The 24,657-nt window shown below is 50.1% G+C and overlaps 1 pseudogene; it reads right to left on the reverse strand.

Annotated features, from left to right (window-relative positions):
- The window catches only part of LOC129785005 (hydrocephalus-inducing protein homolog), a 79,861-nt pseudogene that overhangs the window by 47,140 nt on the left and 8,064 nt on the right, over nucleotides 1–24,657 (reverse strand).

Here is a 24,657-nt window from a genome sequence, read left to right on the forward strand (position 1 = left end):
TGGTGGTCAATTTGTCACCTTAAAAATATTTTCTGCAGAGTTTTACAGTGATTGGGGAGTGCAGCCCACAGAAATAATGAGAAAAAATGGAGCCATGCGCAAGCTTCGCTTCGCTCATGGAAGCAGTGACAGCTGATGAAACTGCTGGAGTTCCTGCTCATTAAGGAGACACTGATGCAATTGGGGGCCTGACCTGCTCCCATCACGACTAGCAAGAACATCGCCAGTGACTAATGGGGAAGCATTGGGCCCGCAATGTTCACGTGCTGGACCTGAGGCTTTTGAGAGGGAGGAGGAAAGCCAAGGCGCCGCCAGCCTCAGAACCGGGCTGCTCTACATGGCCCTGCACCTGCGCTGGGGGTTGTGCCTGGTTATACTGGGCAGGGCTCTGCTGGTGCTTGGCGGGGATCACTGCCTGCTGTGGGAAAGGCACAGAAAAATTCCCCCCCACCTCTTTTAGTTTGTTGTTTTTACCAGAAACATTGCCAGAACAGAAAAGCTGCCGGTTAAGGGCCACACTTCAGCACTACCTCCCATCCCATGCCCTTCCTACTCCATCCCCATGTCTGCATACCCCTGCCCTCAGATAGCTGGGATGGGAATGACACTCCTGAGGATGACTTCAGGGGATGCCCGAGAAAGTAGATACCTTCACATCTTCAAATTACCAGAGAAGAGGATCCCACCGAGGTCAGGACTCATTCTCAGGACTGAGAAACAGAGCACAAGTCAGACACCGCACCTCCTGCCTCCCACCCCACGCTGTACCCACAGGACAACTTGGTTCCTGATGTAGCAGGAGCTTGGTATCCCTCATGTAGACCTGCTTCTCCAAGACCCAGAGGGATGTAAGGTCCGTGCTTCACCTGAACTCTGAACTTCAGTCCACATCACTAAGCTGTTCCCTGCAGCCTACAGATAAGAGATGCTAAGGAAACGTCCCTGACACACTAATAGCCACATGAAAACCACTGCCAACAGATGAAGCTGGCAGGCTAAACTTTGGCCTTTTAGCCATTAATTGTGAGCTGTTCTTTACGGTAATTCTTGTCCTGTTAGATCTACCCTTGTAATGAATAACTACTGCTCCTGACAAAACAGGAAAGATAAGGTTTGAAGGTTTATTAATAGCTCTTCTTCTGACATGCTTTTCAACTACGTCCATTTGTACGTTTGCTTTGTTGTACAACATCTAAACTTTCACAGGTCCAGATCTCCCAACGGTGCCTTGCAATCCCCAGCTTGTATAAACTCATCTAGCCGCACCAATCTGAGGGAGACCTTCCCAGCAGAACCTGCTGAGATCTTGCCCGTAATTGCCCTTCAGAAAGGGAACAACACCAGATTAGTAAGCAATTTCATTGTGATCTGTCTTGGCGTTTACATCTTGCTTGCTTTCACCAGGCATCAGCTCCCCAAGCTGGGCAAAAGTTAAATCCCATGAGGATACCACGGGCAAAATACTCCTGACAATTTAGCAACCAGCTGACAAGTGAACAACGCTGACAGTTCTGTGGCTCAGGCTTTCCCGACTACCGCGCTGCCTTTCCTCCTGGAACCATACGTTTAGTCAGTGCAGCGTGCAACGAGGCTGCAACATACTTCGTCCCATGGTATGTTTCTCTTCTACAACCAAACCCCCTTTACTCCTCTGGTGCCTTAATTTGCATTATAAAATCATCTGAGTTTGTGAGAATTGATTTCATTAAAAGCTGCCTCCAACCCCAAGACCGACAGTAAAATTACTGGTGATTGAATTGCCCCCTCTGTCAACTAAGACCTATTGCAGGAAAAAAACCCCAAAGATCACTTAATCTTGGCATACGTAATTTTTTGGTAATGGTATAAAAGCCAAAGTCGAGCACTGTAACCACTCCAGTAAACACAGTCTGTTAGGTCAAAGCATCCAAGACTCCATCTCCATACTGAAAAAATCCTGCACAGAGCCAGCATCTCACAAGCTCTCTCTTTCCCTCTTTCCCTGCACGTAGGCTCTGTTGTCACATCCCTGTACATCCCATGGTAACTCTCCAGCCCCACACCTCCGTGTAGTATAATGGGTACTGCAGGGAGGGATGCAAGGCGGCTCCTGGCACTGTGCCATGTAGGATCATTTCCTGAGCTTCCAGAGCTTGATGGGACATTCCTAAATGGACCTTCTCAGACAGATCCTCTCTAACCCATAGCACAGCACAGCACAGTGTAACGTCAGGAAAAGGCAGTGCTGCACTGAGATCTGCTTCCAGGCACCATTTTCAACTGAAATGTACTGGAATGACATTTATCTCCGTGAACGCCGTGGAGAAGAAACTCACTAACCAGCCTTAACAATGAGAACGGCAGGAAAAGACTTTTTATATTTATACTATTGTTATTTTTTTTTATTACTACACTATGCAGTGAACAGCTGGGTATGGGCATGCAGGGGGAGGACAGGCACAGAGCCAAGCTGCATAATGGGGAGTGCTTTGGTGTCAGGGTTCCCACACACACACACACACACACCCTTTACGAAAGAGGAGTCAAAACGTGTCCATGTTTTCTGGTAGATACCACGGCAAGGGAGAGTTCTGAACAAGCAACAGCAGAAGGATGCTGAATTGGCCCCGTGGATTCATTTGAGAGCTCTGCCGTGGAGTAAAATACACCATACAAGTCCTTAGATAAAGTTGTAAGAGGCAAGGAATGTCCTTATGAAGTGACCCGCTGCAAGAGCAGAGCTCGCAGTACTGACCGAGAGGAAAGGTTAGCATTGGAGATGGGCTGAAAAATGCACTGAAGGTGAAAGCTGGTAGGTTACACTTGATGCCAAGGGAATTTTGAGAAAGGAGGCAGAGAGAAGTGATACGAGCAGCGCATTGGACTAGGAAACTGTGGCGCCTGCGGCTGCCTTGCAAAGGGGCAAGAGCCTGAATTCGCCCAGGCCAGAAGACAGAAGTTGCAGCAACTAAGAAGTCTCAGTTGTGCAGAGAGAGAATGAAGGACACAGAGGCCAGCTGATGGTCCACAAACTTTGATCTCTCATTCCCTTCTACTCCACTAAGCCTCCTCCCCCTCTCACGTGCACGCATGCTTACACATAGCGGCACACAAAACTATTATGTGATATTGATGTTGGCTTTAACACAACACTACATCCGTACTCAGCAAAAGTTAAGCACACACTAAAGCTGCTTCAGTTCTCCACTAAATAGGAAGAGACTAAAACAGTCCTGAATGTAAGTCTGTAAGGCTGGCACTCCTACCACCTATGCCATAACTCTTAAATACTGCGTCTCGTATCTACACATTAAGCTCTCCAGGACAGGAAACATCACGCATTAATGTCCAAAGCACAGGTTTAAGTGTTTGTGATGCTGAACAATCATTACGGGAGTCATTCAAAAGAATGCAATGACATTAAACTAAAAACTTCCCCTGTCGTTAATAATGATGCAGCCTTGGTCACAGCCTCTAACGCAGGGAAATTAATCCCCTGACATGAGGAGGAAAACGGTCTCTCCCGCGAAAGCCTCTGTAAGTAGAGTTGTTCAAAGACAATTAACAGCTAATGACCTACTCGCCTGTGGAGCAGTGTATTGGTGAGACTCTCCAGCCAACTTGTCATGCCAGCTGGGAGGCCAGTTCTTTTCTGCTGGGGCTGCTGGAGCCACTGAGCTCACCTGGGACCTCGGGGCAGGCACCTGAGCAACTTCTCACAGCACAAGCAGCAGGGAACCCACTGTCACCCAGCGCAGTCCCCAGCACTGGCTGGAGAAACCACTCCTGGCACACCATGGCCTCATCGCACAGGGAGAACGTGGTTGTTCTGCTCCCAGGCTGCAAGGGGACGTGGTGACCTGGTCAAGAGTGGGGAGCACTCGGATTTTGAGTGGAGGATACAAGCTTGGGGGAGTACAGTCGAGATACTGGAGGGCTGGGCTGCTATTCAGGGGACACAGCAGAACCGCATGCAGCCGAGGGATGGAAAATGCAAAAACCTGTATTTGGGATGGAAGAATCCCTGGCAGTGCAGGCTGGTGGGCACGAAAGCCTTTCTACAGAAGAGGAGCTTAGGGGCTGGAGCACAGCACATACAGGGAGATGCTGGGATCTCAAGGCTTTGCACAGCCTTGAGAAGGAAAGACGAAGGCTGGTATCACTTGGTCTTACTTTTCGTGTTGAGTGCACACCTGATCAAACTTTGACACTGGTCTTGCTTTGAGCACTGTGTTTGCTCACATGATCTCCAGAGGTCTCTTCCAAAGTTATTCTAGGATTTTATCTTCTCCAGCAGCCCAATTCCATTTCACGTGTTCCCCAAATTTCTCATATTATTTCTTATACATCTGTGCATATATATAGGCAGATGGTAGACAGACAGGCATTAGAGGAACTCAACCTTTAAGAAAGTTCCCAATGAGGAATTCATTATGACATTTCGCTGAACACTTAAAGCAAAAAAAAATAAAAGAGCAGAAAGACAGGAACCTCAGAGTATTTAAAAAAGAAATCTGAATGAAAGTGGGGGCGACCTAATTAGAATAAAACGCTGCTTATATTCAAAGATCATCAGTTTGAAATTTCAGACTGGCTTTCAAAAGTTCATAACGAAATGGAAGAGATGACTGATGCCTTTGGCTGACATGGGAAATCTTACCAGCTTTTGATCTCTGCGCACACGCAATCCAGTTATTCAGAATTGTACTTTCTTGTGTAGTTTGAAATAAAGCTTTCGTAACGCTTCCCATCCCTTTGTTGCAAGTCAGGACTGAAACATTCAATTGGTGAAGTTCAGCATAAAATCCAGATCAAGCAGGATTCAACGTACGCCGTATCACGCTATAGAACAGTTGGCAAGGACATTGCCAAGAGATGCTACACACGACTGGGTACTTGTTTTGGTGGTGACAAGTAGATCTGGAAATCCCAGAGGGAAGCTGTACAGGGATTTACAAGTTCCTGCCTATGTATTTCCACAGTGAAAAGAAGCAGCCTGCTTGAACAGCATCCTGGAAGCCTGCTTCAACAGCCTTGCCAGGCTTTGGTAGAAGCCTCTTGGACCTTCGCATTTCCCAGGAGAAAGAGCAAAGAGCCTTCTCTTGACCCCTGTTTTCTTGGGGAAGAAACCGAAGCAACTCAGGTGCACTAAGGCAGACGGCACGTCTTTGCTGCATTCTGGACCTCAGCTCCTACACCAAAACCTCTGGGACCAAGCAACACGGAGCTAACTACCAGCCAGCTGAAGTGGTTTCCTTGCAGGTGCAGTTTCCAAAACGCATTACCCTCTCCAGTTCAGCAAACTGGAAAACCAGTGACTGTCTTCTCAGACCAAGAGGAACAGTACAGGCTGTCCATGACACAGCACACATCAGGCGCTTGAGCAGGAGACTGCCGAAATACCACGTGCTTGTGGCCTCCCAGGGAATGGGTATATTTGGTCAATAGGGCCACATAACCATTTCAGAAGGTTCTGAAGATCAAGGAGGTTGCTGGTAGCTACTACAGCATGCTAGAGCACTTTCCAGGAGATCTGAGAGAGACAAAGCTCTAGAAAAGGCTCCCAACCCACGCACCAGGTATTTGCTGCACCTTTTGCCTGTGCGCCCATCGGCATTCTGCTTTGGGGCTAAAGTGCAGGTTTGAAGCCGCTGCCAGCTCATCTCCACTTAAGAGCTCATTCTAATGAAGAATAGTGGATCCCAGGGACCAGATCAAACCTACTGGAAAACCAGGTTCTGGACCCCACAGGGTTTTTGTCAGGGTCTCAATACCAGTTGCTTTGATCTATCATCTCTGATTGCACTTGCTACTATAGACAGACTGCTGGTAAAGCTGATGATAAATTCTTAAATGTCTCTTCCACCAGCTCAGAGCTTGCCCATTTCTTAACACTGCCTTTGGTCTTCAGGAACTGAGCTCCTAGAGCTGTCGTCTGCCACGCAGGATCTTACACAGCCCGAGGGCAGTCCAGCTGCCTTCCTACATTTGCTCGTTCAATCTAACAGAATCAGTCTTGCACGACTGCACTGAAGACACCGTTGCACTATAAAACTCCACTCTGCAGCTTGCAGAGTTTTAGCAGAGGCTGCGCCATGCTTCAAACACTATAATCAACAGCAAACCCCACGTGCCCTGCCCATTTCCAGCCACGGCAGCAGTACAGCAGCTCACACGCTCTGGCTCCTTTTTGTCGCTGTTTACCAACTGTATTATCACACAACAGTGTTTTGCACAAAAAGAGATGAGCTCCCTACCTCTGAGGGCTGATGCAGTAGCGGGCCGCCCCGTTACCGATGTTGCGAACCAGCAGTGTTTTCTGGGTGCTGTACTTGACTGGACAGGCTGAGAAGTTCACCTGGTCGGGGAAGTCCAGGATAGCTCGGGCACCTATAGCTCGGAGAGGCACAACAAACTTCTCCCCTTTCTGTGATGCAGATGAGCTCGTGGAAATAATCCTGCGGGGAAAGAAACAATCTCAGCACAATGCTTTTAGTACTTTCCCCACGGCAGAAGGAAAACTGCTGTTTTCTATGGCTGTAGCAGTATCATTCAGTAACGCAACAGTACTTTTTACCTTCATGAGCTTTCATTCCAGTAGCATGACTTGCACAGGGTCGTTAACTTGCAAAGGAGAAACAACCCCATTGATTCACCTGCTTTTGCAGCAAGCTGGAAGCACCACAATTATCTGATGCTTTGATTCTGAGACACCAGAACAGTCTCTTCACGCAAGGGATCACAGCACTAACGCAACCTGCTTCGATCGCCACTGCAGACTATTGGAAGCACCACTGAGAACCCAGCTGTGCCACAGCACTAACTCCAGTGCCAGCAACGCGGCGACCTCGTTGAAGCTTGGCAGGGGATGCTCAGGTACACTTTCAAAAGGACTTCACCACATGCATAGTCAATGGTCAGTCTTCGGTGAAATACTTCACAAGCTGGACACGGTAATTGCGGCAGCGTCAGGGCAGTGCAGGGTACGGCTGTATTTCCTGCCCCTTCTCACAGCGTTATAGGGCCAAGGCTGGGGACACGCACCCTTCAAAAGCCACCTGATCCATCTCCCCACACCAGAGCTGGCTCAGCTCCAGACCCAAACTGTTTTTGCGAGAGGTTTCACAAGTACCTAAAAGCGCTAACAGTTCCACCCCTGCCCTCAGCAGCCTATGCCACCTCTGCGCTAGAATTAAAGGGTGTTAGTTCTTCCTGTGTCTGAACTCCGTTTCCCTTTACATCTCACCCAGCCTCAGGGGGCACAGGAGACAGCTCTGGCTGATGCCGTAATCACACCCCTCTGTAAGGTCTGTTCTAGAGGAGTAAGTGACGGCGTGCCTGGTTAGCACACCCACCCCAGGCAGGCGGCATCGGGAGCTGCACACGGGGGACACTCAGACACCCCACCAGAGCAAAGCCGGCTGTGCAGTCCCAGCCACTGCCTTCTGCAGAACAGAGCCAGGCAATCCCCCCCGCGCCCCGGCTGTCTGGCGTTTAGCAGCAGGAAGGCAAATCAAATTACCAAAACCATGTTACTGTAGAGATGAGCAGAGCAGTCTCCAGATGTATGGCGTGGCATCGCTGCGCTGGAACTATCACCTTGCCCCCACTGAAATCAGTGGTAAATCTGCTGCCATAGGGCCAGGAGCCATTACCCCCAGCAGCGCTCTTATGGATGAGCTGATAAAAACTCTGCTTCTCGTCACTCACTGGCTGCCCTGATTTTTTCCTCAGTGCTTTTAATTAATTTGATATTTTTATCACTGTTGAAGCAGCAAGCGCTTTAGGATTTTAATGATTTAGGAATTGCATACAGCAGCAAACTCCCTTCAGCAGAACCGATCCAGACTCCCCCACAGCTGGGATTTCCTGCTCCTGTCCCCATCCCCTCCTGGAAGGGCCCTAAGGCAGCCAGCCCAGGCACAGACATGCACCTATTGCTCTAACGCAAGCGCTGACAGCCAGCGCCTCACCCACCACCCAGCACCTCGCCTACCACCTGCTCAGCTGGGGTTTAAGCTTGTCAATACAGATGCTGCCCCATCCAAGACAAAAAGAATAATCTCCTTTTCTAGACATCTCAAATATTCACCCTAGAAACTGCAGAAGGGCTTTTGCTTTTCCTATTTGGAAGGTAAAATACTAGGAAGGGAACTGCAGCAAGCAACCTGCATGATTTAATACCGCATTTCAGGAAAGCGTTTCATCTTCAGCAAGTCGTTCTGAGTTAGCAATTTTGTACTCAATCTTGCAGCCTAAGCCCTCTAAAATAAAAGCTATGGGCAGCCCATATGAATTTAAAGCACCTATTATCTGGCTACTTCACGTCCTGCACTGTTTCGATCCTCAGAAACTCATTAGCAAATGAAGAATGTTATTTGCTTTTGTTGTTGTTGTTCTTTTGGCCACACTACTGTAACAAAGGCATTGCAAAGCCAATTGAAAGCTACCTGCCTTATTAAGTCTTGGCATGCCATATTTACTTAGCTCCCTCTTCCAGGTGCCAGGTAGGCAGAGGAGGATGCAAGTTCAGATCAGCAGGAGGATAAAGAAAAAAGGAACTTCAACAACTGGAGCTACTTGGAGCAAGTAAAAGGAAGTAATTGTCAAGGTGTTGTCATTGCTAAGGAGCAAATGGATCAACAGCAATGCAATTAAGAGCCCAAGAAATAAATCCCCCCCAAAAGCAAGCACAGGCAGCCTTCCCAGCTCCGTTGCTGGTGAGGGGCGCTGGGACCACCTGCACAGCAATGCACAAGGGATTTCTCCAGGGACCTGAGGGCAAGGCTAAAGCAACAAGGATTTGGTTTCACAGAGACAACCACGACCTTGAGAGAGAAAGATGCCTCTCGCCATTCATGCAGATGCACATTATGCTCCAAGCCCCCTCTCCAGGGACACCGTGGGACATGGCATCCCGTGCAAGGCTTGACTCAGCACTTCAGAGCGGGCTGACCCTTCAGCCACGCTCTACCACCCCACCAACGTGGGACCTTGCACCAGGCTGAATGCAGCGCCAGCCCAAACAGGGGGAAACCCAAGGCAAGAGGGGTGCTAGGCAGAAGCTGGCTGTTTGTGCCACTGTGAACCCATGGTCCCTTAAGCTTTTGAAAGCTGAATTGCCCTCCCTTGGGGGCAACAGGTTGCAAAGTCTCTACTTCAGCACTGCCTCGTGTTACCAGGGCACTAACCCTGCTACGCACTTGCTTGCAGCCTAGGGGCACAGTTGAGACCAGTTCAAAATGTTGTTCTGCTTCGCAACTGCAAACCCTTAGCAGACTGTTTAAGACCAGGTTTCTAAATAAACGTGCCTGGATGACAGAGGGGTTGCATCCCATCTATGCTTTAAAGTTTGCTGTGTTTAGACACAGCTTCAGGCTATAGGTTTTCATGAAAATACGACTTCATCCTGCATACAACTCCCCTCTCAGTTTCACGGAAGATACAGACAGTTGTACGATGGCTCCCCTTCTCGTGCTCCCCTGTGACAAGCAGTAAATTACAAGCTCTGGCCTTCCAGGTATCACCACTGGCGTCTGAACTGGCACCCACTGAGACTGAAGCAGCTGCTCGTCTTGGGTGTTGTTTCAGGCTCTTTGTAAACTCAGGCTAACAGTAATTACTGTCACAGCAATATCAAGCCTAACTGCCCAGAACCCCAAACTCAGATGTCAGTTTCCCTGCATAACCTATCCCAAATGCTTCACTGAATTCCTTGCAGCAGCCAACTTGCAAAGAAAAGATCCTTGTAGCATGAGGTAACACAGCAAGCCAAGCAGGGAAAGCTCCTGCTGAAACCCTGATATAAAAAAAGGCTGGAAAATAAGGGCCGTGACAACAGAGGAGAGACCAGAGGATGAAGATCCGTTCGCAGCAGAGGGGGTGCCCCTGCGCCTGCCCCCCTCAGCCGCCGGTTCGCAGGAGTCTTTGAAATGAGTCACTTGGCTTCAGGTTCCTGTGGCGCCGCGCCATTTGCCTTGGTCTTCTGCCCCTTTCCTCCTCACAAGAGTCATCTTAAAAGTATTCTTGGAATAGCTTCTGTGCACAACAAAACATCTAGCAGGGCTGGGCTGAATTTTAAAGGACTTCATTTCAGTCATGCAATAACTCACCGTCCTGTCATATTTCAGAGTAATCAATGTGCATTAATTCAGTCTCCACTGAGCATCAGCAATGAATTTCACAAACCTCACAGACTGAACTTGCACTGCCTGAAAACAGTGCACTGCTACAGTGAAAAGAGCAAGAGGACAACACAGAATAAGCTCTGCTATGTTTTTATGTGCTTCTTGCTTCCTTCTTCCTTTACAATAAACTACTAATAAGCCTGAAGGACGCACAAATGGAAGTATTTCTGTCTGTTGTTTATCTGCCGGTCAGTGCCACAATGGTTTCCAGTTCAGCAGAGGCCGTCAGACCATGACGCAAGAACACACGGGAACAGGGGCTGGCACGAGAACACCCACGCTGTACAATGGAGCCATAAAACAGAAACGTGCAAATCAGAAGCAGCAAGAGTAACAAACTGGAAATGTTGCCCAGCAGAAAAATTAGCAGTTCATTTATAACACAAGTGCCAATAAACCAAGAGGCGCGTCAGCTATTCCTTTTCTGACAGTCTGACCACGTGGCACATTCCCAAATGACTGCGAGACAGTAGGAAACTGCTCATTTTCCAAGAAAGGGCTACGTGGCATTTCAGCCACTAACAACTCACATGGCCCTATTACTTAGGGCTGAGGCACAATTTTACTCCTTTCAATCAGGAGTGACTTCACTGAAGTCAGACTTACTCCAGGGAAGAACAGATTCAAAGCAAGAGAATGACACAAACCGGCTTCTCATCAGGAAGACCCAGACCCCACTTCACTGGGTTACCCACAGTCCCTGTGGATCATGCAGTATCAGAGATGTAGGAGTTATTCAAAGGCAGCACTCCTGAGCCTTCCACAACTAACACACAGATACTCTGCAGGCAAGCAACTGCAAGCCCAACACAGGTGGCTTTACAGAACCATCTCCCAAAGCCTGCCTCTTGGCTAAGGGCTTTTCAAGGTGCTCTGCACATCCTGACCATGCTACTGATGCATTTCTAGCTGAGCGACAGCACTCCGGCACTTTCCTGACTCACACTCCATCAAGTACGAGACAAAAAGTTCGATTTATACAACATTCTGGTTCTGCTGTAGAGTCCCCATGTGCTCCTCACCAAGCAGCCCACATCCCTCTCCCAATGCCCTGCAAGGAGCACAAAACCCAGGTCGGCAGAAACCGCCAGGGTGTCGCTCAAGCTGTGCAGAGGACCTCGCTGGCACAGCTCCCTAATGCCACACGCTCACCAGTTCAAGGGCAAGACAAGGGACAAAGTACTGGACATGAGTGTTCCTGGGAGTTACCTCACCCTACTTCTATTTGGGGTGATGTTCATGTGTTGCTCTGCTGCTTCTCTGTAGTTGAAGAGCAGCTCTTTGCCCTTCATGGGAACCGATTTACTTCCATCCCAAAAATGAATGCTCATGAATACTAGTCAATCACATTTTAAAGGAAGCAGTGTCCCCTGCAAAGCCTACCTCGGTGAGATTAAGCTCTTATGTCACTTGGGCAGTATGGAGAACTGCCCTAAGCCAACATCATTTTAACCTTCCATATGAATGACGTAAAACAATTTCTCAGTCCCTCCGCAAAGCAACAGATCATTTCACAAGCATGGGGAGCCAGGCACCACAGGGCATTTCCTCTCTAGTTTGCTACAGCCATGCTGTTTGAGGATAGGACAGGGTGTTCAACTACATCTAAGCAGCAAACAGAAGATGAGAGAACAGCTGTGCCCAAAGAGAGCCTGCACCTCTGGCCTGGCACAGAAACACCAGCTGGCTCAGAGCGACCCCCTCACCTTGCATCACCCACAAAGTCACGCAAAGAACTGTGCCAAGAGGCAGCAGAGTGCTGGTGTAAAGAGTCAGCCTGTCTGTCTGTGTTCCCCTGCAGGGCTTCCTCCCTTCCATGCCAGGTACTAAACCCTTTTGCGTTAACAAGCCTCCAGGTAACACCGCCGCCCCTTCACATCACGGCACAGTGCCAGACTTGCCAGGGCCACAGCACCGATGTTCCAACCTCCGAGCAAAAGCATGGCACACGGGGCAGGGAATAGGTGCCAGCTGACACAGCAACCACAGCCCCATGCACGCAGGCACAGCCACACCAGCGTGACTGCCCAAAGGCTCCAGGCTAACACTCTGCCTGCAGATGCTACCTGCCCCTTCATTCCTGTGTGCGCTCCAGATGCCTCAGTCCTCTGCAGCACACCAGCCTCCTGCTGGTTAAAGACATTTGGAGCTCAGCGTGTCTGGGCCAGGCTGGCTCCCTGCCACGAGCACAGCGCATCTTCTCCCCTAGAATCACAGCTGGAGCACAGGTGGGCAAGTATCCTCAGGGGCAGCACAGCGGCAAGGCTGGAACACAGAGGGTATGAAAAAGCATCACCTTCGCTCCAGCCCAGGGTGAGGCAGGGAACTGGTTGCCAGATGGGAAAGGGGAAAGCTCTCTGGATCTAGCCATTCCCCTAGCGTTTTCCATCATAATTAAGCCCCTAACATCGAGTAGAGAGGTGCGATGGCTAAACACCTTATCAGCACCCCTCCCTGCCATTTCCCTACTGTCCCACGTGCGCCTTCCCCTGAAAACGCCCAGGAAAGCACAGGGAGGGAACGCACAGCTCGTCAGTCCCTGCTGCGGTGGCATCGCATGGTGCTGCCAGCCAGGATGTGACCAGCTGCAGGCTGCCTGACCACAGCCTAGAGCAAACCTCGCAGCACGGCATGGGCTATAACCGGTGTGCAAGAAAAGTGCCGGCTTCAGACAGAACGTTCCGCCGTCTCACTACTGCGGCCAACACGATATGCATTCAAGAAGCAACTCCAGTTTTCAAAGGTGGTGGTCCTCACTCTGATCAGGCTCAGCTTTGGGTCCTCCAAACAACAGGTTTGTATTTATGCAAACAGGCTTTTGTATTTATAATTATCAGAGCAAACCCGTAATTATGCAGCAATAGTCAGATACTAGAAACCAACACCATGAGAGGCCACCCCACCACACAGTGCACTCTTATCCCTGAAGCCAACAGACATGGCATTAAACGTTCCAGCACCAAAGGATAATCACAGTCTGAAGCATAGAAGAGCCTCCAGCCTATGACAGCATCATCTTCACCACAGGAAAAGTTTCCCCCAGCTGCAGATCCAGTGCAATGCCACCGAAACCAGGACAGTGCCTCAAAACCCACAGCAGATGCCCTGTTCTGAACCCAGCCCCGCAGGTTCACCTCCCACTGAAGGCACACACCTCTCGGGACCTCCAGTCTCACCTTGTTCTCATCAGGGGAGAAAACGATGCGGAAAGTCGCAAGCATGCCAGGCAGTACCTTGCGGCACACAGCATGGTGGCTGATCAGCTTGAAATAAGGTGAGCTCTCCAAGATGACCTTCACCAGCCCAGGAACCTGCAGAAAAGAGAGGAAAGTATGATCTTGCAGCTTGTGGAAACAGGAGGAGAAGAGGCCTGGTGATACCACCTTCACAAAGCACTTTTAGCTCTGGAGGTACATGCACGTAACACATAAGAGTGAACATTAATCCCTTCTGCCTGGGCAAAACAGCTCGAGGCCAGAGGCAGCAGGGCAATAAAGGAAGGGCCAAGCAGGGAAGACACCAGCAGCACGGCGGTATAATATCTGAATCAAGTCACCCGTGTATTCAATAAGCCCAGAGAATCTGCTGGCTTCTGCCCGTACACATCCAGGCAGACATGCCCCTAGAAGGGGCATGTATTATCTGAACGCCAAACAGTACGTGTTAATCCTGGCGGAAGGAAGAAATTCACTTTAACGTGCTGGGTTTGAGCGGGGCAGTCAAGCTGCGGTGCTACAGTCATGTAGGCAGACCAGCAAGAGGGGACCACAGATACTGTGGCCTTACTGGGAATAAAAGCAGCAAATGAAGAGCAAAAGGAGGAAACACAGGAAGACAAAGAGACAACCCCAGAAACAGAGAGATGGCTGGGAAAATCCAAAGGGAGCTGGAAAGAAGCAAGGGAGAAGCACAATATGCTACAAGGAAAGGCTGATGCAGAGGATGAGAGCCAGCAACCTGGCCAAGTGATGGAAAGCCAGGCGACCCCCCAGGCTGTGCCTATCAACTAGGGGCTTCAAAGGCATTTTCTGCCCCGAGATACATGACTGGCACTGCCTGGTGGTGGTTTCATTATTAAAAGCCAACCTCTGCTCTCCGGAGGCTCCTGCTGCCTGTGACTGTAGCCAGGCAGCTGCCAGCGCAGGCAAGCCAGATCCCTGGGGACCCCTGCCCACCCCCAGCAGTCCCTGCAGGCACCCTGCTGCACGGTTCTGCCCTCTGGGGCACCACCAGCACACAGACAGCACACAGGCATTTTCCTAGCACATAGAGAGCAACCCCTGAGCGCCAAATCTCAAAGTCTGAAGCAGGTGATTTGGACTGGTGGGCAGCTTCACGGATCAACAACAACCCCACATGAGGCTTGGAAAAAATGGAGGCTCACTCTGCGCCACCCACCCGAGCCTGGTAACCCGTGGCCAAGGCAGTCCTGAACTCTCCAAACGCCCTTGGAACCCAGCAATGTCCTGGGGCAGCGAGTTCCAGGAGCCAACTTCACAGTGCAGACAAGCATTTTGGTCACCATGTCCCTTAGAAGGGGAGCACGTGTGGCTCAGACCTTCAGCAAAAGCCACCCAGAACATCTGAGGGTGCTGAGGAACAGCCTGAAAATAGAAAAGCAATTTTACAACACAGGTAAGAGCAGGAAGTATATAGTACAGCACTTCTGTAGTTGCATGATTACAGAGCCTCTATGCGGAATATATTTTGCTGTCAGCTGGATTTTTATGGGGCAGACAACTTCAGGCTACCATGCAGTGTAACTCAGTATGATTCAGAGGAATGTGGGAAACTGGCACGAAAAACTTGAGACGGAGCACAACGTTGCTTTTCTCCAGGACATCGCCAAAAGCCAACCAATTTAGAATATAACACCCTCGCAGGATTATCCTCTCTGTCTTTCTGTATTTAAAACATACCAAAGATTTTCCTGGAGCTTATCTCACTTTTACACCCATGCTCTCCAGTGGTTGAGCTCTAACTAGCTTCACAACTACATTGTTTTGGGAAAAAAACCACAGTTCACACATTGCCTCCCCCTTCACAGGGCACGTAAATCCCAAGGTGCAGCTTTACACAGTACAAGTTTATTATCATTTACTGGGAATGGCAGAAATGTTAATGCAGATGATCTTTTCCACTTGAGGAAGCATGAATAGAGCAAATTAACTGTTTGCCTGTTGGCTGGTACTTGGCAAAGATAAACATTTTGAAGTGCTGCATGGATAATGGAGCAGGTGAAGCCAAAGACTCAGTGGGAATGAAGCAGAGAGTAGGAAGAGAGAAAGTGAGGACTGAGGCACATTTTAATCAGGGACGAGGATACCTACAGCAAAGACTGCCCAAAATTCAGCGCAGATCACACCAGTGGCATCCCCCGGGTGCAGGCACACATGCTGCATCTTATCAATGTTCCCAAGTTAAATGCCAGACCAGGAATGGTGCAGTACTCTCCCGGAATAACTGAGGGAGCACACCCGCATCCTTCCTTGCCAAAGGGTCTTCCATTTTCACCCATATCCCTGTCACAACCTGTTATCTCAGGAGATACTTGGACTTGCTGTTCTTCCACCTGCAATATGCCTCGACAGCTTTTTTTTGTTGTCCACCTGTTTGCCCTCCCCAACAGGGAAATTTGGAAAGGAGGCGAATTCACCGTCTCTTGTGCACACTTCCATCTTCCCATCCCACCCTGCCCTCACGCATACCCCTTCCTCTTCATTACAGAAGAGTATCCTTAATTACACCCCTCTTTCTGACCTGTCTCTACTGCCCGTGCACTTACTGCTATGTATCAAGAGAAACCCCTGCGTGTATGAAAGTGCGCAGGGAGAGAACACCAAGCTCAGCTCCTTTCCTCCCTCCTGCCTTTTCCCACCAGCTTGCCCTTGGCACATGCCTCATTCCAGCAAACGTTTCCCCAGCTGAAGTTCAAAAGGTCCCAATTTCCCTCCTGACAGTGGAACAAAACTGCTGACATTTTTCAACTTTTCCATTCTCAACTTTCTTGGGAAGTCTCAAAATGATCGTTTTTTTCAAGTAAAGGTGGAGACCTTTGAGGGCACTTTACTCCAAACAGGCCGTGGCTCTCCAAAGGGGAAGCAGAGCATCACGTTGTCTCAGGAAAACCTGAGCAGAACCCAATTAAGCTTAGCAGGAGCCTGAAGGGGCACCTAAAGGCCTTCCGCTGCTGCTGCTAAATCAGCCTGCTTCCACTGCTGTTTCAAAACACCTTTCCTGAAGCGCTGTTACCACTAATTATAACTTACTCCAGCATAAAGTGGAGAAGACCCCACCCCGAGCTCTGACAGCCCGTTCAGCTCTCTGTGCAGCTCACCCAGAGGCAGAGGTGCCCTGTGGAAACTGAGATTAACCACGGAGCCACCAGGACGCGGTGCACACTCGAGGGAAAGCACGAGGGCAGGGAAGAACTGTACAGCCCCCAACATTCCCACCCGTGCAGGGCTTCCACGGGGAAAGGTGCTGACCAGAAAAGCTCCTTTCAGCTAGGTACCACCAACACACAGCCAAAACCAGGGGGAGAAACCTCAGCATGGCAAGATTTCCACCGTCTTGCAAAATAAAGGCGGTGAGACGTTTTATTCTGGATGCGCTGTGCTGCAGCAGGCGACTGGCTGTGCTGTGCACCGCACGGATGACACTGCTCTCCAGTTCCAGCACAGGGTTAAACTTCCACATCCCAGCACTTACCTTGTCCACGTTCCTCAGAATCAGTGGCACTTCATAGACCTCATCGGGGACGTAGCTCTGAAATACCACCTCTGATGGGAAAGGCCGGAACAAGCTCTGTTCCAGGGCAACTGCCGAGAACTGGAGATGCAAAAGAGAGCAGAGAGATTCAGCCGCGGGGAGAAAGACTCATCGGTGAGAGAATACAACACTGGCCTCCAGCGAAGGACAGTCCCTTCGTGAGTACGCCTGCCCAGCTCACGCTAGGGGAACAGAAGCTCACCCACCTGTGTTCTGAGCAGATCAAAAGTTTCTGGGCCACACTAGAGCAGGCTCAAGCGAGCAGCTCTTTTGGCAGGTGTTTCTCCAGGTCGCCTTCTCCAACAGGCAAGGCAGCACTTACCTCCGGCAGAGCCCTGGGCTAACACGGTCACACAGCTCCAGAGCACTCACCGCAAGAGCTGTAAGCACTCGTGGAGCAAGGGAAAGCCAAGAATTTACAGGAGACCCCATGGGAAACAATTTGGGGATCATCTTTACATTGAGACACAGAGACCGAGCCCAACACATCCTCAAATCTCTTTTTTGACACACAGCCCAGAAACCAGGAAGAAGAGAAGACAGGCCAGAAAGGAACACCGCCGTTAAGAAAGCGACAGATGAGGTGGTAAGTTCCAGGTACTTTCCCAGCATCACTGGGCAATCTGAGTAAAGCTGGACTTGGCATCTCCTTTTCCCACAAGCTTTCAATGGATGCTTCATTATATTCTATTATTGCCATTTTCTTTAATACCACTACAGAAGCAGGTCTGAAAACATACAGAAACAGCAAATGCTTACAGCGCCGAGGCGTTACTTTGAGAAAACTCCTCCCTGCTCTGCCTCCCCCCTTCCAGCTGAACTCTTCACACTCACAAGACACAGGCACGTCTCCTGCTTCTCCACAGGAGTCAGGGTCGTGCTGAAGCCAGCGGCCACAGCACACGGCCAGTTCTGTGTGCGCTCGTCCGAGGCGTTCCCAACCTCACGCGCTGTCTAGGGCAATCCTTAACCAATTTGCTACAGGTCTCTCGCTGGCAGTTTTCCACTCAACAGCCTACCTCAGTCATCTACCCCTTTGGAACGTGTGTTATACTAAGCAGATCTGTAAGAAAAGCAGCTTTAAACACACGTGTAAATAAACATTGATCCAGATAAAGCACACCCACTCCCCTCTGCCCAGGGCCATTCCCCTGTGTACCTGGCAGCCTGAAAAATCTAACACCCTGTACGGGTCCTACTCGTTGTTCCAACCCAAAGCATTCATGCAATTGCTTTAGCTACACCTTGAGTAGTTACCGTAGGCCCTCAGCCCTCAAAGGCCAACGCTGCCACCACTGAGGGCATCCTATGACCCCAAGTGTTCGACAGAGACTACACCAAACCAAGGGCTGGCTATTTCAGCAGGAAGGTGGGAAATTGCAAGCTTGCATCCTTGTGGCCCGCCCCAGCCTTCCCCCAGTATCATGCTTTAGCCGCAGTAGCTCATCTCCAGCAAAAGCCACCAACTTCAACAGAGGTTGTTTATATGGGCTTAGCGCAGGTCAGGACTTCAACATCTCACTGGGGAAAAATGTTTTACCTTTCCCCCAGCAGAAGGAACTCCACACCAGCAGCAGTCTGAAACAACAACAGGACTTAGTCACCAAGGCATTTAGATAAGCTGGAGGCAAGCCTGTCACAAGCACGCGCTCTCTTCAAACGTCACATCAAACAGCAAGGAAAAGGGCAAGAAAAGGCTACCTTACGATGGGAGGCTTCGCTCATGTCTAGAATCTGGATAATCTGGGGTCGCCGCATCTCCCGAGTGCTGGCCAGCCTCTGCTTGGTGGTAAGAGACATCTCCTTCAGGAGGGCAGAGGGAGTCAGCTGAAATGCAAAACACCAGCAAGAGCTACAGAACTGCCTTTATTCAGAAAGGCTTTTCTCCTTCAAGAGCCACCGATGAATAATTTGTGATCATAGCCGCTAGGATAGTCCTGGAAGTCCCATAATTACCTGTTGAAATATTTACCATTAGTAAATTAATGATAGAGAGTGCAATACACATGCTCCAAACAAGTAGCTTTGTCCCGTTAGCTTCTCCTTCGTGATTTGATGTGACATGTTGGGGGTTTTGCTCTTCGGGCATTTGTTTCCTTTCCAGTTTGGCCGGAGTGAGCCAGTGACCTTTGAAAAAGGTTGGGAGGAGTTACCAGAAATCCCTTAACTCCACCCTTGCACAACGCTCACAACCACCACACATGTGGAGATGTCACTGCTGGGTGAGTCAGGAAAGCAGAAAATCAGTGTTGTGCCAAGACTGAGGTGGAGAGGAATGGCTCCAAGTTTTAGTTATCTCTTTTGAATTAGCACTTGTTTTCTCTGTTTGGGCCTCCGAGACCCCTCCACAGAAGTATGCAAAGGTATCTCCTCGACAGAGCTTCAGCACCAGGTCATCTTCAGCCAAGTGAGCTCTGGTCAGCAAAGGGCTGTCTGAGGATGGGGAGGAGGAATTGCCCTGACTCCGCTGCTGTCTGCAGCGCTGGATCTGTGCTCCACACGGGATACGGGACAGAACAACTGTTTTGGAACCTGTTCCATCTGGGACCAGCCATACCTCTCGAAACCTTCAAGCAGAGTTTGAGCAGCCCACCACGTGCCCAGCTGCCTGGAGGGCAGGTATGGTCAGAGCAGCGCTGGCAAGCATCCCGAGGTGACAAAACGTTACTGCCCACACAAAGGGGGCGGAGAGAAGCACACGCTCACGCTTCAGCTATTCCGGTGCAATGCCCGGTACGTTCATTTAAATGGCTCCAGTGGCACATCCAGACACAACTCTGGACTTCCCCTGAAGCAGCACACAGTCCATCCCCTACCGCACCATGGTCACCACCTCCGACAGAAGCATGGCAGCAGAGAGACGGGGAGGTGGTGTCCAGCTTCACAGTGCTGCCAGACAACAGGAGGGGCAGGTAGAGGAAGGACGCGGGGGCAGTTTCCAGCCTTACACAGCTCCTACCTGGCCGCAGCAGGTACTTACAGTTGCAAGCTTCTCTGTCCCTCTGGCTAGCTTCGGCTTACGAGGCACTACCACTTGGCTCGGGAATCTACCAGCCATCCTGGAGGACCCCGTGAACCAGCGGGGCTTTCCAGTGGCCATGCCTCAGTTGACCTGCAAGGAACAGCAACGGGACTTGGAAAACCCAGCATCCCCTTCCATGGCAGACCCAAAGGAGACAGCTGTGTCTCCGGGCTGTGGCTCCTTCATAACTGGAGGGCAGCCGGCATCCCCACCCTGTTTCATAACTAGACCCTATTTCAGTGGCAGAGTTAAGACTGATAGAAGTAAAAGCCCAGAACAAACACTCCAAAACAGCCTTTTGCTGTGGGCGCAGTCCCACAAGCCACAAACACACATCAAAGACTGCTGCCACTTCTCATCTTCTCCCCCTCTTCCATGTATTTTGGAACTATTTGCTGGAATTATTATCCAAATCTCTATTAATACCCAAACTGTCCTTTATTACTCTTTAAAAGTTTTTTGGTGGGAACAATGTCACTTCACTGCTTCATTTTGCAAAAACAGCTGACCCGATGTGACTTTGTGCCTGACCCTACTAAGTGCTCAGACTATTATGAACAACCTTAAACCCAGGGATCGCTGCTGCCCCAAGCATCAAAATCAGACTGCTCTCCTACTTTGCAAACCAAACGCCCATCCTTTGTGCAAGGAGGTTGGTGATGTTTTTAACTAAGGGACCATAGAGTTCAATACTCTGATTAACAACTATGGTTTCTCAAAGCTAATTTGGTTAGGTTACAAAACTTATCCAGCAAATATGACTCCTTCCAGGCATGAAATTACCATGCCCAAGAGCCTTTCTCCATGGAGAATGAGGGCCTTATTTTTCACTTACTAACACCCAAACTCTAGGCTCCCTACAGGCATGAAAAGCTGTAGCAGCAGAAATAAAAGCATGAAACCATTAAAGTCGCATGAGCAATTAGCTCAAATAGAAATACAACAGATGTGACAGCTTGGCCACTTCAGGCTATCCTAATGGCAGTTCCTCTCAAGCATCCTTATCCTGCAGGCAGCACGGCTTGACAGGTCCATGGGCCATCCTTCTTCTATCACCAGCCTGCTGACAACCTCCCCATCTGTCTCTCAAAAAGTGGGTGTGCAAGAAAGGGAAAGAAAACACCCCCAGAAAGTGGGTCTCAAGCACCGACAAAAGTCAAAGGTGAGTATGTACAGCATTTACTAAGCACTACTTTGGACGAGAAATCGTTTCCCCTCCCTTTCTGGCTAACTGGACCAAGGAACAGATGGATGTCCCCACCTCTTTTTTTTTCTGGGACTTGAAAGACCAGTGGCCTCAAACCCAGCTCTACCCTAAAATTATTTTACATCCTGACAATAAGTAAAAAATCACAGATCCTACCCCCTCCTGCTTCCTCCTGTTCCACATCATTTTTCTTCATGTGGACTTGCTGTACATAGCTAGACACCATTCTATGCAAAGACCACCATTCCCTTCCCCTCAAGTTTGACCCACATCCTGCAAACGAGGCAATACTTTCAGCTCATTACTCCCGAAACAGCTACAGCATTGCGCATGTTCACGGTACCAGGCCCTTCATAGTTTCAGGGAACAACAGGGTTGCCATTTCCTTTTGTCCTTGCCGGGAACATGAGAGAACAGCACGGTCCTACGGACACAAGGGCATGCTGCAGCTGGAGCTCGGATTGAAAGCCAGAAATAACTATTCGTTAAGAGAGAAATCTAATGGGGATGATACAACACTAATCTGGGTATCAGTGCTTTATTACTGGGTCTTGAGAGTAACTGGATTATTTGTTTCAATTTTCTAACTATAATTTCACTTCACTTGAAACTAATCCTGCTCATCATGCCCACACCAGTTATTTCCAGAGGGCTTCCAGTCTGCATGCCCCCATACCAGTCCAGCAGCTTCCCCTACCCTCTAGCCCCAGAGTTAGGCACTTCCACAGCCCCACTTCCCTGGAGCCTGCAGGGACCAGCCTCCTGCATTAGGAGGAAAGCAGCAGAACTAAGAAAGCAGCCACATTCTCCTGCGGGGGCAGGACAAAACAGCAACCGCAACACAGCCCACCTCCAGCCACCACCCCTGGCTGCTGCACGGGGAGCTCCATCTTCCCCACCTCAGAGAGCCCTTCACCCCCCCCAGAAATTAAGGACAGACTGCAACTGCCCCTCTGCTCCAGGCTCAGGGCACAGACGGCTCGGGCACCTCGACTGTGGGTTCAGAGCATGAACGCCCCAACCCTGGGCAGGGGAACCAGCTGCGCCAGGACACAACAGCTACCATCACCTCAGAAAAGCAATGAGGAAATATACCCAGGGCTGGGGTACAATTCCTGACGTGTCTCAGGAAACCCACATGTGCCAGAGCAGGGTGCCAAGCTCCAGCCTCCTCCCCCACGCTCCCTTTACTCCAGTACCTACTACTATGTACTGCTCTGCTTTTGTGCTGTGCCTCACATGGCTGCCAGGGCAGGGTGAGAAGCAGCAAGAGAATTCCTGCCTGGCACCTTCTCCAGGGGAGCAGCGCTGCACTTTGCCAAGGTGAGGTTTTTTGGCTCTGCATGATTTCAAATGTGAGGGGTCTGTTTTCTCACCACAGAAAGCAGGGAGCAGAACTTTTGTGCTGTACCTCACATGGCTGCCAGAGCACGGTGAGAAACAGCAAAACAATTCCTTCCTAGCATCTTCTGCAGGGGAGCAGCGCTGCGCCTTCCCAAGGTGATTTTTTTGTTCTGTGAATGATTCCAAGTATGAGAGGTCAAATTTCTCAGAACAGAATGCATGGAGCAGAACTTTTGTGCTGTTCCTCTCATGGCTGCCAGGGCACGGTGGGAAACAGCAAGAGAATTCCTACCTGGGATCTTCTCACCATGTCCTTGCAGCCACGTCAGGCACAGCAGAAAAGTTCGGCACCCTTCTCTCTGTGGTGAGAAACTGGACGCCTTTACATTGGCAATCATGCAGAGCCCCAAAGAGTCACCTTGGCAAAGTGCTGCACTGTCCCCCTGGAGAAGGTGCCAGGCAGGAATTCTCTTGCTGCTTCTCACCCTGCCCTGGCAGCCATGTGAGGCACAGCACTAAAGTTCTGCTCCCTGCTTTGCGTGGTGAGAAAATTGACCCAAAAATTTTGCACTCATGCAGAACCAGAGCTGACCTTGACATAAGTGCAGCACTGTTCCCCCCTGGAGAAGGTGCCGGGAAGGAATTCTTTTGCTGCTTCTCACCCTGCCCTGGCAGCCATGTGAGGCACAGGATAAAAGTTCTGCTCCCTGCTTCCTGTGGTGAGCAAAACTGACCCTTCAAAGCTGCAACCGTTACGAGCCCAAAAAAGGCACCTTGGGAAAGTGCAGCACTCCTCCCATAAAGAAGGTACCAGGACAAAATTTTCTTGCTGTTCTCACCCTGCCCTGGCAGCCATGCGAGGCACAGCACAAAAGTTCTGCTCCCTGCTTTCTGTGGTGAGAAAATGGAACCAAAGTTTTTGCACTCCTGTAGAGCCAAAAGAAAAAAATATATCTTGGGAAAGTGCAGCACAGCTCCCCTGGAGAAGGTGCCAGGCAGGAATTCTCTTGCTGCTTCTCGCCCTGCCCTGGCAGCCATGTGAGGCACAGCACAAAAGTTCTGCTCCCTGCTTCCTGTGGTGAGAAAACTGACCTCTTTTCATTGGCAATCATGCACAGAAAAAAAATAATCACCTTAAAGCGCAGCGCTGCTTACCTGGAGAAGATGCCAGGCAGGAATTCTCTTGCTGCTTCTCACCCTGCCCTGGCAGCCATGTGAGGCACAGCACAAAAGTTCTGCTCCCCGCTTTCAGTGGTAAGAAATTTGACCCAAGCATTTTGCACTCATGCAGAACCAGAGCTGACCTCAGCAAAGTGCAGCGCTGCTCCCCTGGAGAAGGTGTCAGGCAGGAATTCTCTTGCTGCTTCTCACCCTGCCCGGGCAGCCATGTGAGGCACAGCAGAAAAGTGCTGCTCCCTGCTTTCTGTGGTGAGAACATTGACCCTTCAGAGTTGCAGTCGTTAAGAGCCAATAAAAATCATCTTGGGAAAGTGCAGCCCTGCCCCCCTGGAGAACATGCCAGAAAGGAATTCTCTTGCTGCTTCTCACCCTGCCCGGGCAGCCATGTGAGTCAGCACTAAAGTTCTGCTCCCTGCTTTCTGTGGTGAGAACATTGACCAAAACCTTCTGCACTCATGCAGAACCAGGGCTCACCTTGTGAAAGTGCAGCACGGCTCCCCTGGAGAAGGTGCCAGGCAGGAATTCTCTTGCTGCTTCTCACCCTGCCCTGGCAGCCATGTGAGGCACAGCACAAAAGAGCTGCTCCCTGCTTTCTAAAGTCAGCAAAATTGACTGTCCACAGTTGCACTGATGTAGAGATAAGACTTTCTTACTCAAAAGCAAAACCCAAGAAACCACGTACCCCTGGGAACCCCCTTGTCCTTCCGTGTGGCTGGTGACTTCCCATGGCTCTTCCACAAGGCAGGACAGATAACCACGAATTTGGAAGCCCACGTTAGTTCAAGTACACTTAGTCCTCTGACAGTCACTACTTATGGGCCAGCGGTCCTCTCACCCCTCCACAGATCTGCCTGTTAGTCCTCTAGCAGTCATTCTCCATGGAGGGACCACAAGTCCTCCACACCTACCTACCAGCTCACCAGAAATGAGTCAGACCACGCCAGAAGTGACACTGCCTGACCTGCAGG

The sequence above is a fragment of the Falco peregrinus genome, chromosome 8 (genome assembly GCF_023634155.1).
Source record: "Falco peregrinus isolate bFalPer1 chromosome 8, bFalPer1.pri, whole genome shotgun sequence".
Lineage (NCBI taxonomy): Eukaryota > Metazoa > Chordata > Aves > Falconiformes > Falconidae > Falco > Falco peregrinus.